We start from the raw sequence: 15,585 nt of genomic DNA, 5'->3' as shown, positions 1-15,585 counted from the left end.
TCCCAAATGGACTTCCCTTTTCCATTCTAGTCCCTCAAACCTGTGTTCCATACCACAACTGGAACGATCCATTAAAACACAAATCTGAATACATCAATGTGAATTGTGTGTGCCTAAAGCCCTGTATTTGGGGAAAAAACCAAGATGCTAATATGGCCCACATGGCCTGGGGATCTGGCCTTTCACCATGCAGATTCTCCATCCCACTGATGGCACTCCTTGCACAGGCATCCCAGCTTTTGGACCACACCCCTCGTTCTCCACCCCACAGCCTTCAAGCTTGTATTCCCCAGCACCATCAGCTGCTCTTCTTTCCTTATCCTTCAAGGAACGGCATTACTGTTGCTCTCTCAGAAATTTGTCTGACTCTCAAATCTACAAACCCTCAATATCTTCACTGGCCACTTTGTATTTCTTTGGAGCACTTATCCAAACCTGAGATGACATTTGTGTGATTACTTATTTAATGTCAGTCTCTCCCATTGGATCATAAACTCCATGTGGGCAGGGTCTATATTTATCTTGTTAATCATATGTCTCCAATGTCTAGCACCAAGCCTAGTTTGCTTACGAAGTTATAAAGATTTTTTTTTTAAATGAATGACTAAATCCATAGTATAATGAGATCTTTATAGTTAAGATTTTAGAATGGGTCTGCTATTGATTTCTTGTTCTTCCTTACTAAAGAACTAATGATAAATCCATGTAGTGTGGCTGAGAATAATCTGTATTTTTTCTGGACCCTCTTCTGGATGACATATATTGTTCTTGTCCTGCTATGAGTCCTATTCTACTTCAGGACTCCTGGTGTTCATCACAGTTCTTTGCTTTATGCTTTTGCACTCGCTCAAAGCACAGTCATGAAATCTCCTCTATTAGTGATTTCTACTGAAGTCTTGGAATCTCTCCAATTTGCTTTGTAGCTTTCTGGGTGTCTCTTTAACTTTCTAATGAAAAGGACTTCGTGATGCTGTGGTCTTATTTAACTTGAGCATCCTGTATCTGTGTTCTCTTTGGTAGCTTCATTCTCTCTGCAGGACTGCACTCCATGACTGCGGTTGTGAGGGCACCTGCATTCTGGAATAACAATAAGAGTTTTTACTGAGTGCTTAATATGTGTTAGGCACTGTTCTAAGTATTAACGCATTTTTAAAAATGTTATTTGTTTATTTATTTATTTATTTATTTATTTATTTCTAGGAGAGAGAGAGAGACAGCGTGAGCAGGGGAGGGTCAGAGAGAGAGGGAGTCACAGACTGAAACAGGCTCCAGGCTCTGAGCTGGCAGTCAGCACAGAGCCCGACGCGGGGCTCAAACCCACCAACCGCGAGATCATGACCTAAGTGAAAGTCGGACGCTTAACCGAGTAAGCCACCCAGGCGCCCCAAGTATTAACACATTTAATCCTCAGACAAAATTAATGAGGAAAGAACTATTATAATCCTCATTTACAGATCAGAAAAACCAAGACAAAAGAGTTTAACTAACTTGCCCAAGGACATACTCTAACAAATAATACAGCCAAAATTCAAACCTAGGCAGCTTGGCTCAAGAGTTCTGCTGGTCGCTACTAAATACCAGGCCTCCTTAGGGACTCATGATGGCTATGACATTTCTGGGTAGCTTCATTAATTAAACCCCTCAATGAAAGAAATAATTAGAGTGGCTCAGGGAATCCTTTTCTGCTATGACTATGGTACTGTAGGTAGACGGTAGGTAGATATGGAATTTTCTTCTGGCTTGGCAGTAACTGTTACCTCGGCCAGTCACTCTTTATCAAATGGGAGCAGCTGCTTTCTGTTCATCAAAAGGAACTGGCATAAATACATGGGCTGAAAATAAGGTAGATATTTAGAAGCTGATGTGCATATCATTTGGCACAGTACTGGTCATAATAGGAACTCAAAAATGACTCAAATGAAGAAAATAACACAAGTGGGATGGGCTCTTCAGTTCGAGTTCCTGGCTGATTTTCTGTGTTGAAGTCCATTTCTCCAATTTAACAGAAGATACGGAAATAATTAAATGCACCCAAGAAGCTAAAAGATCAAGGGATGATGCTGGAAAATGGTTATTGTCTAAAGTCTTAACACTTAAACCATCAGAACATATCAGGTAAGACATTTCTCGCTGGGCTTCCATGCACCACCAAGGAGCAGCTGGATTCTCTTGGAGGACTATCTTTCCTGGGCATCTCTTCCCATACACTCCCTCCCTATATCTTTCTGATATAGTCTCTTAACACTATCTTGCCTTATGTAGCCTACTCAACAATCCAAACCTACTGCCATGCCAGGAACTCTCAAACTTAGTCCTCTGCTTTGCCTTGGGCACTTTTATACCTCCTTTTTTTTTTTTTTTTTAATATATTTATTTATTTCTAGGAGAGAGAGAGAGAGACAGCGTGAGCAGGGGAGGGTCAGAGAGAGAGGGTGATACAGACTCTGAAACAGGCTCCAGGCTCCAAGCTGGCAGTCAGCACAGAGCCCGACGAGGGGCTCGAACCCACGAACCGCGAGATCATGACCTAAGCGAAAGTCGGACGCTTAACTGACTAAGCCACCCAGGCGCCCCTATACCTCCTCTTCTTGATGTGCCTTGTTTTATTTTCCTCTGCTCATTAATGCTATGTCTCATGCTTATCTTCCCCTGCCTCAATTTTGTTCCTAATTTCTTTTCTGCTCATTTCCCCTTTAGAACCATTTTTTATCACAATGCTATCAAAATGGAAATTAATGATACAAAATAAAGACATCTAGCCACAGATAAATTTTAAATTCTAAATATTTAGCTTCAAAGAGAGAATAAAAACAGAAAATACAGACTTATGACAATAAATGGCAACGAAAAGTTTATATATCTGTGAGATGCAACCACGACTACATTTAAGGGGGAAATTTCATAACATTAAATGTTTTTATTTTTAACTCAGAGTGATTAAAAATAAAAGAACTAAACTTTCAACTCAAGAAAGTAGAAAAATAAATCAAGAGAAAGTAGCCCTAGGTATAGAAAAATAACAAAAGCAGAAAAAAATATTTAGAAAAAGAGAAAAGAGTAGATAAAACCAAAACTTTTTCTGAAAAATCTAATAATTTTATTATCTAATAAGTATGTTAAAAAAGAGAAAATTCAAATAAACAAAATTAGTAATAAGAATTAGGATATAATTATTAGGTGGGCTGCCTGGGTGGCTCAGTCAGTTGAGTGTCCACTCTTGATTTCAGCTCAGCTCATGATCCTGGGGTCGTGGGACTGAGCCCCAAGCTGGGCTCTGTGCTGAGCATGGAGCCTGCTTGAGATTCTCTCTCCCTCTGTCCCTCTCCCCGCTCATACTCTCTCTCTCAAAAAAAAAATAACAACAAAAAACAACCCAGGATATACCCATTATGTTCAATTTTATGCCTATAAATTTGGATTGCTTGTACTACTAAAAATTTAGGGCAAATGCGCTTCATTGGAAAAATAGCTTGATATATCTAAATACCACAGAAAAGAATTTAGCCATTAAAAATAATGAAGAATTTGGGGCACCTGGGTGGCTCAGTGGTTGAGTGTTGGACACTTGATTTCAGCTCAGGCAATAATCCCAGAGCCTACTTAAGATTCAATCTCTCTTCCTCTCTCCACCCTGCCACTCCCCTGTGCTCTCTTTCTCTCAAATTAAAAAAAAAAATACATTGCTACAGACAGATTGTGAAGGGCTCTGGCCCAGGATTAACCCTGACAAGGGGGATTCCAGAGTCTTCTCTCCCTGTTCAACGTTTAACCTGCTTAATTTGGCCCCTTTGCCACTGATTTTCCTTGGTCTCCTTACAGTCTTAATGGCTCTTTCATCATCAAATCCAGCAAATCTTCCACTTGAAACTTATAACAACTCAGCAGTCAGTTTAAGAATGTTTATTTCTGAGGGGTATAAATGTGTATGTTCATAACATACAAGACACAGTACATGCCCTCAAGAAACTGACAGTTGCATCTAATGATTCAGTAAAAACAACAAAGCAAGATTTTATTAAGTACCTCAAAGCAAATTTGTAAGGTTGTTCTGAGGCTTCAGGTAGATAGAACATATGAAAATGCTTTGTAAACTGGAAAGTGGCATTCAAAAATTGATAATTGTTATATTCCTTGTTACAGTTGCAACAAAAACTCCTGACAACCTGCATTATATGTAAATTGTCTCCTTAATGTTAAACTCTTGCTTTGCCTGCCACCCTTTTCACCCTTCACAAAACCCACAAGACCTACCCCAGTGGTGAAAATAATGGATGCAAAAGGAGCAGCACCCCAAAAGAAAAAGGTGAAAGGGAATGAGAGGAAATTTAAAAAGGACTTATTGAGTGGGTACATGGCAATATCATTTTTTAAATTTATTTTTTAATAGTTTATTGTCAAGTTGGTTTCCATATAACATCCAGTCCTCATCCCAACAAGTGCCCTCCTTCATGCCCATCACCCTTTTCCCCCTCTCCTCTAACCCCATCAATCCTCAGTTTGTTCTCAGTATTTAAGAGTCTCTTATGGTTTGCCTCCTTCCCTCTCCCCGACTATTTTTTTCCCCTTCCTCTGCCCCATGGTCGTCTGTTAAGTTTCTCCTGTTCCACTTATAAGTGCAAATATATGATATCTGTCCTCTGCCTGACTTATTTCACTTAGCATAACACCCTTGAGTTCCATCCACATTGCTACACATGGCCAGATTTCATTCTTTCTCATTGCCATGTAGTATTCCATTGTATAAATAAACCACATCTTCTGGATCCATTCATCAGTTGATGGACATTTAGGCTCTTTCCATGATTTGGGTATTGTTGAAAGTGTTGCTATGAACATTGGGGTACATGTCACCCTATGCATCAGCACTCCTGTATCCCTTGGGTAAATTCCTAGCAGTGCTACTGCTGGGTCATAGAGGAGTTCTATTGTTAATTTTTGAGGAACCTCCATACTGTTTTCCAGAGAGGCTGCACCAGTTTACATTCCCACCTACAGTGTTGGAGGGTGCCTGTTCCTCTACATCCTCGCCAGCATCTAGTCTCCTGATTTGTTCATTTTAGCCACTCAGACTGGTGTGAGTTGGTATCTCAGTGTGGTTTTGATTTGTATTTCCCCGATGATGAGGGACACTGAGCATCATTTCATGCGTCTGTTGTCCATCCTCTTTGGAGAAGTGTCTGTTCATATCTTCTGCCCATTTCTTCACTGGATTATTAGTTTTTCGGGTGTGGAGTTTGGTTAGTTCCTTATAGATTATAGACTAGCCCTTTACCTGATGTCATTTGCAACTATCTTTTCCCATTCTATCGGTTGCCTATTAGTTTCATTTATCGATTCCTTTGCTGTGCAGAAGCTTTTTATCTTCTGTTGAGGTCCCAACAGTTCATTTTTGCTCTTGATTCCCTTGCCTTTGGAGATGCGTCGAGTAAAAAATTGCCGCAGTTGAGGTTAAGGAAGTTGTTTCTTGCTTTCTTCTCTGGGATTTTGATGGTTTCCTGTCTCACATTCAGGTCTTTTATCCATTTTGAGTTTATTTTTGTGCATCGTGTAAGCAAGTGCTCTAGTTTCATGCTTTTGCATGTTTCTGTCCAGTTCTCCCAGCACTATCTGTTAAAGAGTCTGTCTTTTTTCCATTGGATACTCTTTCCTGCTTTGTCAAAGATTAGTTGGCTGTATATTTGTGGGTCCGTTTATGGGTTCTCTATTCTATTCCATTGGTCTGTTTGTCTGTTTTTGTGCCAATACCATACTGTCCTGATGATTAAAGCTCTGTAGTAGAGGCTAAAGTCTGAGATTGTGACGCTTCCCACTTAGGTTTTCTTCTTCAATATTACTTTGGCTATTTGGGGTCTTTTGTGGTTCCATACAAATTTTAGGATTGTTTGTTCTAGCTTTGAGAAGAATGCTGTGCAATTTTGATTGGGATTACACTGAATGTGTAGATTTCTTTGGGCAGTAATGACATTTTAACAATATTTATTCTTCTGATCCATGAGCATGGAATGTTTTTCCATTTCTTTGTGTCTTCTTCAATTTCCTTCATAAGTTTTCTATAGTTCTCATCATGTAGATCTTTTACATCTTTGGTTAGGTTTATTCCTAGGTATTTTATGTTTTTTTTGTGCAGTTAGGAGTGGGATCAGTTTCTTGATTTGTCTTTCTGTTGCTTCATTATTGGTGTGTAAAAATGCAACCAATTTCTGTACATTTATTTTGTACCCTGTGACTTTGCTGAATTCATAGATCAGTTCTAGTAGGCTTCTGGTGGAGTCTGTTGGGTTTTTCTATGTAGAGTATCATGTCGTCTGTGAAAAGTGAAAGTTTGACTTCTTTTTTGCCAATTCTGATGCCTTTGATTTCCTTTTGTTGTCTGATTGCTGATGCTAGGACTTCCAGCACTGTGTTAAACAACAGGGGTGAGAGTGGACATCCCTGTCGTGTTCCTGATCAGAGGGGGAAAGCTCTCAGTTTTTCCCCATTGAGGATGATGTTAGCTGAAGGCTTCTCATAGATGGCTTTTATGATGTTTAAGTAGGTTCCTTCTATCCCGACTTTCTCTAGAGTCTTTATTAAGAAGGGATGCTGTATTTTGTCAAATGCTTTTTCTGCACCTATTGACAGAATCATATGTTTTTTTTCTTTTGTTAATGTGATGTATCACATTGATTGATTTGCGAATACTGAACCAGCCCTGTAACTCAGGAATGAATCCCACTTATCTTGGTGGATAATTCTTTTTATATGCTGTTGAATTCGATTTGCTAGTATCTTGTTGAGGATTTTTGCATCTGTATTTATCAAGGAAGTTGGTCTGTAGTTTTCTTTATTTACTGGGTCTCTGAATGAAAGTGATGCTGGCTTTGTAGAATGAGTCCAGAAGTTTTCCTTCCATATCTATTTTTTGGAATAGCTTGAGAAGAAGGGGTATTAACTCTGATTTAAATGTCTGGTAGAATTCCCCAGGGAAGCCATCTGGCCCAGGGTTCTTATTCATTGGGAGATTTTTGATAACTGATTCAATATCTTCACTAGTTATGGGTCTGTTCAGATTTTCAATTTCTTCCTGTTTGAATTTTGGTAGTGTGTCTGTGTTTAGGAATGCATCCATTTCTTCTAAGTTGTCCAGTTTGTTGGCATATAATTTTTCATAGTATTCCTTGTAATTGCTTGTATTTCTGAGGGGTTTGTTGTAATCAGTCCATTTTCATTAATGATATTTTCTATTCGAGTGCTCTCTCTTTTCTTTTTGAGAAGCCTGGCTAGAGGTTTATCCATTTTGTTTATTTTTTCAAAAAGCCAACTCTTGGTTTCATTGATCTGTTCAACTGTTTTTTTTAGATTCTATATTGTTTATTTCTGCCTTGATTTTTATTATTTCTCTTTTTCTGCTGGGTTTGGGGTGTTCTTGCTGCTCTGCTTCTAGTTCCCTTAGGAGTGCTCTTAGATTTTGTATTTGCACTTTTTCTAGTTTCTTGAAATAGGCCTGGAGTGCAATGTTTTTCTCTTAGGACTGCCTTTGCTGCATCCCATAGAGTTTGGGTTGTTGTATTTTCATTTTCATTTGTTTCCATATATTTTTAAATTTCTTCTCTAATTGCCTGATTGGCCCATTCGTTCTTTAGTAGGGTGTTCTTTAACCTCCATGTTTTTGGAAGTTTTCCAGACTTCTTCCTGTGATTGATTTCAAGTTTCATAGCATTGTTATCTGAAATTGTGCAATTCTTTTATATTTATTGAGGGCTGCTTTATGTCCCAGTATGTGATATATCTTGGAGAATGTACCATGTGCACTCAAGAAGAAAGTGAATTCCATGGCCTCAGGATGTAGAGTTCTAAATATATCTGTCAAATCCATCTGGTCCAATGTGTTGTTCAGGTCCATTGTTTCTTTAGTGATATTCTGTCTAGTTGATCTATCCATTGCTGTTAAGTGGAGTATTAAAGTCCCTTCCTATTAGCACATTATCCATAAGACTGTTTATGTTTGTGATTGTTTTATGTATTTGGATGCTCCCGAATTTGGTACGTAGACATTTATAATTATTAGCTCTTCCTGATGGATCGACCATGGGATTATTATATAATGCCCTTCTTCATCTCTTGATACTTCCTTAACTTTAAAGTCCAGTTTGTCTGATATAAGTATAGCTACTCCAGCTTTCTTTTGACTTCCAGTAGCATGATAGATATTTCTCTGTCCCCTCACTTTCAATCTGAAGGTGTCCTCAGATCTAAAATGAGTCTCTTGTAGGCAGCAAATAGATGGATCTTGTTTTTTTTTTTTTTTAATCCATTTGGATACCCTATGTCTTTTGATTGGCACCTTTAGTCCATTTACATTTAGTGTTCTTATTGAAGAATATGGGTTTAGCCATTGTGTTCTCTATAGGATTCCTGCTTGTAGTGGTTTCTCTGGTATCTTGTGTTCCTTGCAACATTTTCCTCATAGAGTCCCCTTTCGGGTTTCTTGTAGGGCTGGATTAGTGGTGATGAATTCCTTCAATTTTTGTTTGTTTGGGAAAACATTTATCTCTTCTTCTATTCTGGATGGCAGGCTTGCTGGATAAAGGATTCTTGGCTGCATATTTTTTCTGTTCATCACATTGAAGATCTCCTGCCATTCCTTTCTGGCCTGCCATGTTTCAGTAGATAGGTCTGCAACTGGTTGGTCTACCTTTGTATGTTAGGCCCTTTTATCCCTAGCTGCTTTCAGAATTCTCTTTATCCTTATACTTTGCCAGTTTCACTATGATATGTTGTGCAGAAGGTCGATTCAAGTTACATCTGAGGTGAGTTCTCTGTGCCTCTTGGATTTCAACGGATATTGTTCTGTTTGATTGCATCACACAGTTCTCAAATTCTCCTTTTGTGCTCTTGGATCAATTTATCTTTTTCTCAGCTTCCTCTTTTTCTATAATTGTGTCTTCTAATTCACCTAGTCTCCTCTCTGACTTTTCAATCCATGCAGTGGCCACTTTTTATTATGCACCTCATTCATAGCATTTTTTAATTCATCACAACCGTTTTTAAGCTCCATAGTCTTTGTAGCAATAGCATCTCTCTAGTGTCTTCCATGCCTTTTTCAAGCCCAGTGATTAATTTTATGATTATTCTAAATTCTTGTTCAGTTATGTTGCTTATATCTGTTTTGACCAATTCTTTAGCTGTCACTTCTTCCTGGAATTTCTTTAGAGGAGAGTTCTTCCATTTCATCATTTTGGCTAGCTTTCTCTCACCTGTAAGTTTTAAAAGCTTGTTATGCACTCTGCACCTGTGAGTACTGCTATATTAAAGGAGGCTCATAGACTGTCTAGGGTCTGTCCATTCAGGAAGTGTTCTTTTAATGGTGTCCCTTGGTCTCTGTTGTTGAGACTTTCGTTATTTTATTTGGGATTCTCCACCATGTGTACTTTGGCTTGTTTCCTGCGGTAGCCCTGGAAAGGAAAGCAGACAAACAAACAGGGAACAAAACCACCCAAACGCACAAACAAATCAAACAAGCAAGCAAACCAAAAGCGAACAAAACAAAACAAGAACAACAAAAGACAAAGGACAGTCTAAAAGTATAAAACCAGAAATCCTGGCTACAAATAAAGAGCAGGGTACAGGCAGTGCTGATGGAGAAGCATATACAAAGAGAAATGACAGGGATGGGGAGAAAGAGAAATTGAACATTGACCAGGCAGAGAGACTAAAAGGCTTAATTCAGATAGAGAAAAATGAGAATATGGCAAAAGGCAAGGAGAACAAAAAAAAAAAAAAAAAAAAAAAACCCAAAAAAATCCCCCCCCAAAACCAAACAAACAAAGATAATGTTACCCAGAGAAACTATATAGTCTGATTATTTCAGAGACAGAGAAAGGAAGATAACGATAGAGGTGTAGAACATGCATCAAGAGAATGCATTATACATGCCTGTTTAAGCAAACCTATAACCAGAATACCCGGTCCAGAGGAGGGAAGAGATAGGCATGAGATAAGGGAGAATATATCTGAATAGCAAGAGTTGATTTAGAGTAATCATGGCAATGCACCAGTGCTGATCTTGGGAGAGGGGCTGTTTCCACTGCATCTATCGGGGCTCTGGTAACAAAGCAGCTACCCAGAGCAGATGGGTGTGATTTGGTGTAGGTGTGTCTCACCTCCACTGTAGGTCCTGCCTTGATGGTTGTTGGGAGGAAAATGGCGACCCCCCCCCCCCCCCCCCCCCAAGAAAAAGCAGTGTTCTTTGGGGCATAAAATAGGACCGNCCCCCCCCCCCCCCCCAGTCCTTTCTTGAACCAGGTGTTGCAAATCACTCTTTTGGGTCTGATGGCACTGTGCCTCAGGCCATGTTCCACGTCTGGCACCCAGGCTTGTTTACAGATCTTATGCCATGCACATTAATGATACCACCTGAAATGTAATTCAGCAAGCTGAGGCACTTCCTAGCAAGGGATCGAGTAGGCGATCGGTTCCTCCTGATGCCGAATGCATCCCTTGCATAGCGTCTATCCTGGAAGGAATTTCTGGAACCGGGACACCCAGCCCAAAGAAAGCTCCGGAGTTGGAGATAGGATCTCTCTCCGGAAAGCCTTGCGGTTAGAGATGGAATGATAGGAACCCTCTCTGACCTGGGCCGAGTTTTTTTTCTTCTCCAGGGACTGTTATATGCTTCCCCAGCCACTCTTTCACTTTCCTTTGTCTCTCCACAGAGGGGGCTCCTTCCCCTCCATGCTTCTGTGTCCCAGCCTGTTTTTTATCTTCCCTAGTTTGCAATCACACACCTATGAGGCTGTCTTCTTAGTGGACTCCGTCTCTTTTCCTCCCAGACTCTTGTGTTTCAGAGTCCTTTGGCTTCAGCCCTTCTTTGTTTGAGAGATGCAGGCGGAAGTACGGAACTGCCTATTTCTCCACCATCTTGCTTGGACTTGGCAATGCCATTTGTAAAATCAGCTTCTTTGTACATATAAAAATTGGTCAAAAAGAAGTTTGATATTTTATACTGTTTGGCATTTGAACATTTATGTTAGAATACTCCATACTACACAATTTTTGAATATACTTTGGATCCTAAAAATATTATGTGTTAATGCCTTTTGAACTTAACCTATAAGTATACTGGCTTCAGTTATTTGGCCATTCTCACCTTAACATAATACATCTATTTTAGTAGCATATACAACCAATCTTCATTTTAAGCACACACGTAGGGAAAAAAAATTCAATGAACAAAATTAGGCTAAACATTACCATATTAAAGTTAATGATGGAGAATATTTCCATAAGTTTTATGTAATTATTTCTATAGTTCCTTCATATTTCTCTCCAAAAATCATCTTAGGAGGTAACTGCTTTATCTAACATTTTATTGACTGAATTGATGATTCTTTGGTAACTTACAGCCTTAGAAAGTCCAGTGAATGGTCAATTTATGCATTGAAATAAACAAATATTTGCTTTTTAGTCACAATGGATTATCACTGATTATACTCCAGTATTTAATACAGACTAATTAAGAAGCTCCACAAATAGCAAGCAAACAACAAAACTCTTTTCATTCTCCCATTTTTCCAAAGAATAGAAATGTTCTGGTGTAGGTTTTCATTCCCTTTATAAAATCATCATAAAAATACCATCAACAATTGAAAAAAATTCTATGTTGATTATATTGAATTAAACACCTTGTTTTTTTGTGGAAGCCCCAGGTACACAATTGCTAATACATTTAACTGGAGATTACATGATATCTTAAAAACATGTAAATGTGAAAAATTTTATAACAATGAAATATGAATATTTAAGAGTTGCTCCAATTTTCTATATATTTGAGGTAAAGATACACTAATGATCTGCCTAGTGTTTAAATCTTTCAGAAAATCAACTTTTGCTATTGAGCCCCAAATTTATGCAATAGCTTTAGAATCAATTCATGAAATCCAAAAGAAACATTTAGAAGACAAGTAATATGATTTAAAAGCAGTAAAAACTTTTAAAACAACTATAATTAATTAGCAGCAACATTTCTTCTTTTAAACATTACATCTATTTCCGAAAAATTATTTAACATCTATAAGCTTATTTTCTCTCTTTCCAAACAGATTCATCATTTTTGTGGATAAATTGAAAGGATTCCTAATTCTTTGACATACTATAAAGCAGAGATTAAATGTACATGATACTTAAAAAAGAAATTGTTTTTCAATATAGCAGAAAACTTAGGGAATCAATATGTTCAAATCATGACAAATATACATATCTTAAAATTCTCTTCTATGTTTGATCTTCTATTTAACTTTTTATTAAAAATTTTTTTTAATGTTTATTTATTTTTGAGAGACAGAGAAAGAGCAAAAGCAGGGGAGGGGCAGAGAGAGAGGGAGCCACAGAATCTGAAGCAGACACCAGGCTCTGAGCTGTCAGTACAGAGCCCAGTGCGGGACTCAAACCCATGAACTGTGAGATCATGACCTGAGTTGAAAGCAGACGCCTAACTGACTGAGCCACTCAGATGCCCCTTAAATTTTTTTAGACAGATAGAGAGAGACAGCATGAGCAGGGGGAGAGAGACACAGGAACAGTAACTTAAGCAGGCTCCATGCTCAGCCTGGAGGCTAATCCCAAACTCTAGGATCATGACCTGAGCTGAAATCAAGTCAGATGTTCAACCAACTGAGCCACCCAGGCAACCCAGATCTTCTGTTTTAGATCATTTGACATTAGTATCAATTTATATGAGGTTCTTATTAGCATGAGCAAACTGCAAGTTACTTCAGAAACAAAAATTCTTGAGTTTAAGTAAGAAGCAGACTTTTATCAATGAAACAAATAAAAGATTACCAAGGGTAGAGAATACTCTGTAGGTGCATCTTATTTACCCATAATATTTATTTAAAAATGTGTAGAGCCCGTTTAAAAAATAGTATATAAAACAAAGGAAAAGCCTCATAAAATCTTGTGTTTTCTTTTCTCGTGTGAGCTTGTTTGCAACTTTAAAATTTAAAAAAAAATTTTTTTCCTATAAGAAGTAAAATAAAGTAAAAGCAAAGTCAAATTAGCATAAAGTTATTTTCAGTCAAAAAGAAAAGCTCATCTAAAGTTTCCAAAGAGCCGAGCATGACTTGCATCCTCACCTCTGCCTTCACATGACCATTTTCCTGCCGGTGCTCATGGCTTCCTGTGTCTGTGCCCAGATCGCTCTATTCTTATAAGGACAAGGTCACATTACAATAGGGCTCACCCTAATGACCCGTCTTAACTTGATGACATCTCTAAAAACTCTTCTTCCAAATATAGATCAAAATCACAGTTTCCGGGGTCAAGGTTTCCACATATCTTTTTAGTGAAGACACTCAATCCATAATGGGCAGTATTGATTTTAGGTAGTGTCATGCTCTGATTTTTACTTACCAAAGTCATCTGTTAATTTAAGTACTGACTGAAAAACTGTGGGGAAAGGCATTGTAAACAGATTAAGGAAATCATTTGATTCACGAATTAAAATCAACTACCCTTCTGTATTAAAAATTTAATAGCGAATAATATGAATCGTGTATAAGAAAAAACATAGATTTGAATCATTTGTCATTGTATTAGAATTTCCTGATTAACTTAAAGCCAGGTTCCTCATTTTTGAATTGCTTATTAGTGTTTTATGTCTAATAAAATAATTTTGGTAATCTTAAAAAAAAATAAATAAATAAAATAAAGTTTCCAAAGAGCCAAAAATGTATGTAGTCTTAAAAAAACATGTAGTCACTGGAGGGATACGGGAACTGAAGGATTCAGTATGAAATTAGGAGCAAAAAGCTAAACACACAAAACAATTTATACCTGGACTATCAAATTCTCATTGTACAAATCTTTTATCTAAATAAGGGAAGACTTACAAGATGGACAACTGGAATTCACTAATATTTGGAAGGGTGAAAAATTTATCTAAAAAGTAATCTGTATTTATTGCACAGAATAGAATTTTCTGAAATTTTTCAGTACTTGTCTGCTCATTATAAACCAAAGCACAAGATTATGTCTCCATAGCACAGTTTTCAAAGACATTTTCTTGGTTTTAAATCTTTCCTTTATATATGTAAAGGAGCATAAGAAAAGTCATTCAGAGATGGCCTTTTTCACTGTTATTCACCTTAGCTTAGTTCAGTGGGGTCATTACATTTAAACCAGGCATAGCAAATTTGCAAAGTTCCAGCTGATGATACGCTTAGCTTTTCACATTTTGTAGGTGGCAATCATCTGAGGTTTCTTTTCTGGTGATTTATATAGGAAGTTTTAAGGAGATATACAAAGATCAGAATTTTGTTATCCAAGTTCAATACCTGCTGGTGTGGAAAAAGGGTGAATGTAATCTGGAAACTGGCTCTTGAAGGTGGTAAAGCATTTAGGTCTGTCACATGGTTCATTCAATGTCCTGAGCAACAACAATAAAGCTCACCATTTAAGCGACAAATTAGCTCAACCAGTGCACACCAGCTGTACTCACCTCCTGGGCAGCTCCAGCTCTTCAGGCAATTCCTTCCAGGTTCTTCTTTACTGATTTCCTAGGTCCAGCCTGCCATCTTGTTCTGTCCAGGGCATACCAAACCAATATACCAGAAACGAGGACAGCCCTTCTGCAATAGTGAAATACTTTGTCCATATTCTTAGGGAGGCCAGACCGCTGGTGATAAGATCCTCAGATAAACACTGGCAAGGTTTTCTCCTTGCTCCATCCCAAGGAAGGAGATACACCTTTCCTACACTTTGGAAACTGGGTATCTGTTTCAATTAAATTCCTTTACCTGCATTGAGCAGGTACTAGATGAAGAAAAATCTATTTCTTGAAAGCAGAATGTACATTCGTTGGTACCTGCATCGTTAAAATACTAATGAATTGTATGATATTTACTCTGGGTTTTTGAAAGTTTGACAAAGGGTTCAAGAAACGTCTGAAGCTGGTTTAAGTCACTTTTCTTTACACAGTGGATTCCTTTGGTCCCTGTTACGTACAATTTTTGGTTTCTGTTTCCTACCAAGATGCTTCCCAAGAGACACTGAATCTACAACCCGAATGGCCTAGACATATTTAGCTTAAAGTCTCTTTTCACAAGGATAAACGCCACCCTTTTTGCGTTGCGGTGACGGACCTCAAGACGAAGGCCAGGGGTGCTCTTCACAATGATGTCCTGAGGGCAGCACCGAGGAGTGGCCATCGCTGGGCCTCATTGTCACTCAGTTCGGTCCCTGTGAGCAGGGCCCTGCTTCGCCGCACGTTGGCACTGCACGTAGGGGAGGCGGTGCCGCCTGGTCAGCTCAACGGCGCGGGCCTAACTGCCGCAGTTTCTGTGCAGGGCACCTGCGCATGTGGGCGCACGTGGGCGCGACCAGGCCTCCACGTGCCTGGTCACCTCCTCTCCTTGGGCAAGGGTGGTGTCCTAACCTCGAGGATGCCCCCACCCCACGCAGGAGGTGTGGTGGAAGGGACGGGCTGCATTCCCTTGGACTTTATCTGATGGAGCAGACCATTTGTGGATCCCCGTGGCAGCAGCAACTGTCAGTTGAACGGAGCAGGAATGCTTCCGGGCATGCGACGATTCCCCCTGATCACGAGGA

At 38.8% G+C, this 15,585-nt stretch overlaps 1 long non-coding RNA gene across 1 annotated transcript; it reads right to left on the bottom strand.

Annotated features, from left to right (window-relative positions):
* Window positions 1-611: 611 nt before the first annotated feature.
* On the bottom strand, window positions 612-14,769 carry LOC120220696. The gene is made up of 2 exons (XR_005525648.1): window positions 14,477-14,769; window positions 612-1,077 (listed from the first exon to the last, which is right to left on the bottom strand). It is a non-coding gene; the product is annotated as an uncharacterized LOC120220696 (long non-coding RNA).
* Window positions 14,770-15,585: the final 816 nt, after the last annotated feature.

This window comes from Hyaena hyaena, unplaced genomic scaffold (genome assembly GCF_003009895.1).
Source record: "Hyaena hyaena isolate Hyena2069 unplaced genomic scaffold, ASM300989v1 scaffold_724, whole genome shotgun sequence".
NCBI lineage: Eukaryota > Metazoa > Chordata > Mammalia > Carnivora > Hyaenidae > Hyaena > Hyaena hyaena.
Note: the sequence above shows the minus strand (reverse complement) of the source record. Positions and strands in the feature narration are given on the sequence as shown.